Source organism: Pan paniscus, chromosome 5, assembly GCF_029289425.2.
Source record: "Pan paniscus chromosome 5, NHGRI_mPanPan1-v2.0_pri, whole genome shotgun sequence".
NCBI classification, from domain to species: Eukaryota; Metazoa; Chordata; class Mammalia; order Primates; family Hominidae; genus Pan; species Pan paniscus.
This window is the reverse complement of record NC_073254.2, coordinates 62,246,032-62,250,466: the sequence shown is the minus strand read 5'-3', so window position 1 is coordinate 62,250,466 and position 4,435 is coordinate 62,246,032. Positions and strand designations below refer to the sequence as shown.

The 4,435-nt window shown below is 35.5% G+C and overlaps 1 pseudogene; it reads left to right on the top strand.

Moving 5' to 3' along the window:
* The first annotated feature begins 1,357 nt into the window (after window positions 1-1,357).
* Window positions 1,358-4,043, top strand: LOC106634880 (large ribosomal subunit protein uL15-like; annotated as a pseudogene).
* Window positions 4,044-4,435: the final 392 nt, after the last annotated feature.

Below are 4,435 nucleotides of genomic sequence, written 5' to 3'. Positions count from 1 at the left end.
AGGACTTGAAAGTTCAAGATCTTGTCCAGAAAGGAAGTTTGCAATAGTGAACTTGGTACCCAGGGTCAACGATAAGTACCTGCTAAGAGGCTAAAAATCTAAGCAAGGCTATTAGCAATCTCACTGTGCTGAGCAGAGAACACATAGAGTTAAGTGTCTGCTTATTTGAAGGGATACTGTATAAGCTACCTAAGACTTCTTGAAGAACTACACCCTAAAAATTAAGGTAGAGTGGAAATAGATCAAATCTTCAAACAGACAGACGTCAAGCATAGAAACCAATTAAGCCCTGGTTGAATTAAGGTAATCTGTTCTTCTCTGGAGGAATATAATCATCCAGAGCATGTACATTATTTCATATATGATGTCTGATATTAATCAAAACTTACCAGGCCTATGTATCAAGAGAAAAGAACAAGATATAGAACAGACGGTAAAAATAGACTCATAGGGATGCAGATATTGAAGTTAATAAGCAGAGCATTTAAAATAAACTACGATTTACATGTTCAAAATTTAACAATAGGATAAAGAATTTCACCAGACAACTAGAGTTAATAAGAAGAAGTATAAAATGGAAATGGAAATCCTAAAACTGAAAAATACAATAACTAAAAAAAATGCAATAAATAAGTTAAAGAGCAAATTAGACACAGCTGAAGAGAAAATTAGTGACCTATAATTTCAGTATGTAAAAAGTATCCAGGTCTAAGATTAATACATATATTTGTGGTCCCAGAAAAGGACAAGAGAGAAAAGGGGCAAAAGCAATATTTGAAGAGATAATGCCAAGATTTTCAAAAATAATGAAATATATCAAACCACAAACTCAAGAATCAGTATGAACTCCAACAATGTCAAAGAAATCAATTTCTAGGCATATCGTAGGAAAACCAAAGACAAGGAGAAAATCTTTAAAGCAGACAGAGGGTAAAAAAAAAGACACCTTACTTTCAAAGCAGCAAGAAAGTGATAATGACAGGTGCTGTCTCAACAGAAATAATGAAAGCTACAAAGTAAAGAAAAGTTTGTCTTCAAAATGATGAAATAAAATACTTGCTAACCTAAAATTCTATTTGAAATAAAAATATACTTATAAATGAAAACAAAGGGTTTTTTTAAGTAATAACAATAATAGTTTCTTGCCAGCAGAATTGCATAAATATAAATACTGAAAGGCATTCTTTAAGAAGAAATATAACTACAGAGAAAGGCACAGACATTGAAGAGTAAAGAGCAATGAAAAAGGTAAATATGGGGTTAAAGCTAAATAAATTTTGTCTTATAAAACAATAATAAAAATGCCTAGTGGACTTAAAAATATATAGAGTCTCTCTATGTTGTCTCAGTTGCTGACATGCCATCCGGAATGAGAAAGACCCAGAAACTTTGGGGCCACATGAGCCATGGCCACTGCCTCATCAGCAAGCACCAGAAGCACTCAGGAGGCAGTAGAATGCTGGTGGCATGCATCACCACAGGATAAACTTTGATAAATATCACCCTGGTTACTTTGGGAAAGTTGGTATGAGGATTACCACTTAGAGAGGAACCAGAGCTCCTGCTCAACTGCCAATCACAATAAATTGTGGACTTTGGTCAGTGAGCAGACACAGGAGAATGCTGCTAAAAACAAGACTGGGGCTCTCCCACCATTGATGTGGTAGATTACTACAAAGTTCTGGGAAAGGGAAAGCTCCCAAAGCATCCTGTCATTGTGAAGGCCAAATTCTTCAGAAGAAGAGCACAGGAGAGCATTAAAGGGTGTTGGAGTGGGGCTGGTGGTGTGAAGCCACATGGAGGGAGGTTTGTTAAATGCTAACAACTGCTGCAAAAAAATAAAAATAACAAAACAAAATATATAGAATATTAAGATATGACAAAAAGGGCAACCAAAAAAGGGCAAAAGGGAGGTAAATGAAGTTAAAGCATCCCAAGGTACTAACATCCTTCAGGAAGTGGCAGAAATAGTGACTTATGGTGAACTGTAATAAGTCAAGGATGAGTATTTTAATCTCGTGGTGAACTGTAATAAGTCAGAGATGAATATTTTAATCTCTAAGAAAATGATAAAAGAAGGTATATAACAAAGATCATTGAAGGGCTAAATTATATAATAAAATTGATTCATTTTTTATTATAAAGTAGATGAGACAGATATAAAACAAACAGCAAAATAAGTGTAAACCCAAATATTTCAATGATGACATTAAATGTAAAAGGTATCATATTATAATTAAATGAGAAACACTGTAAGACTGGTGAAAAAAAATCATATGCTCCTTTCAAAAGCCCCCACCACCACCACCTTAAATATAAGGACACACAGAGGTTGCTGGAAAAAAGTATACGATCAGTGAGGTGTTGAAGCCGACTCACACTAGCTCATGAGCATCAATGATCACATTTTTGGAAATATTGTGAGCCAATTAATGTCATGCTACAAGCTTGAAATCAGTCCTGGTAAGAGTGGCTACATCATGGAAGGTGGCAAATGCCACAAATCAGTGCTTCTCATTCCTAGAGAGCTGATTGTTAAAAATGTACAACATGCCTTGGTATATAATGGAAACAAAACCAAAAGAAAGCGGATATAGTCATTTTAATATGAGTCAAAGTAGACATAAGACTACTACTAGATATTAAGAGGGACATTTTGGAATGCTAAAAAGGCAGTACACTGGCCAGGCATGGTGGCTTATGCCTGTAATCCCAGCACTTTAGGAGGCCAAGGTGGGGGGATCCCTTGAGGCCAGGAGTTCAAGACCAGCCTGGCCAACATGGCTAAACCCTGTCTCTACTAAAAATACAAAAATTAGCTGGGCAATCACTTGAACCCGGGAGGTGGAGGCTGCAGTGAGTGGAGATCACGCCACTGAACTCCAGCTTGGGCGACAGAGCGAGACTTTGCCTCAAAAAAACAAAACAAAACAAAATAAAACAAAACAAAACAAAAAAAGGCAATACACCAGGAAGATAAAACAATTCTTGAAATGTCTATGCCCACTAACGTAGCTTCAAATATATAAAGCCGATAGGATTAAAAAGAGGAATAGTTCCCCCATCATGGTAGGAGATCTTAACATATCTTACTATTTTTAATAAAACAAAGGAAAAAATTAGTGAGGGTATACAACTGTGTTGCTCAATATGAAAGTCACTAGGCAAATGGGACTGACTATTAAGCACTTAAAATGTGGCTAATGCAAATGGAGAATAGAATTTTTTATTTCATATATAATTTTAATTAATTTAGTTTAAATTTTTTAAGCTGAAGCACTGTAAATTTTTTTTATTGTTAACCACAATTTTATTCTTTTGGTAAGGCTTCATTTCACTTTCATTATTGAGGACTAAGCTCTAATTCTTTTTTTTTTTTTTTTAATCTTGCTCAGATTCCTATCTAAGGGGTCTGGGGAGTCATGCCCCACAAACCATAAATTCTCATCAGATGAGGTTATTTAATCCCGTATATCATGGCTTACTTTCCGATCTGACTCCGGCATAACAAGGAAGATGCAGAAATGAGTAGAGATGCGAAAATTGGTACTATAACCAATACAATACTTTTTTTTTTTTTTTTGAGACGGAGTCTCGCTCTGTGGACCAGGCTGGAGTGCAGTGGTGTGATCTCAGCTCACTGCAACCTCCGCCTCCTACGTTCAAGCAATTCTCTGTCTCGGCCTCCCGAAGAGCTGGGATTACAGGCACCTGCCACCACACCCGGGTACTTTTTGTGTTTTTAGTAGAGACAGGGTTTCACCACCTTGGCCAGGCTGGTGTTGAGCTCCTGACCTCGTGATCCACCTGCCTTGGCATCCCAAAGCTAATAGAACAACTTTTTAAGAAGACTGAACAAAAGGATGCTGCAAATTCTACAATGAATGGCAATTTTACTTTTCTATGACAAAGCAAAGCAAAAAAAGCTGTTTGTTTGTTGTTTAAAAATATTTTTAAGGATTGAAGTGAAGAATATTTATACATCTTTATCTCTATGTAAGAAGTTCACCCTCAGTAGTCAGAAAAATTGGCAACACTGTTCTCCTGAAATCAGGATTGAATGTCCAATTTTAAAAAGTTAAACAATATATAACATGATCCAGCCTTATAACTTAGTCCTTCTATAAAACAGCTTGAGTTTTGCAGAAAATAGAAAACCATTTTTAGATAGAGATATGAGAAAGTAAATTCTAATTTTAGAAAGAAAATTTTGCTAGAAAGTTCTGAGGAAGGTAAAAAAAGATATTTTACTTTCGATAATCTTGTAAATATCTTTGGTTGAGCCACTAAACCATTGATCATAGATTATGAAATTTTTCTAAAAAATCAAAGATTGACTGAAAATTTGAAAAATTGCAAGTACTTTTCTTTAGTTTTACTTGAGTCATACCACATAACAGACCCTGCCCAATTAATATTTGGAGCATACAGTGTC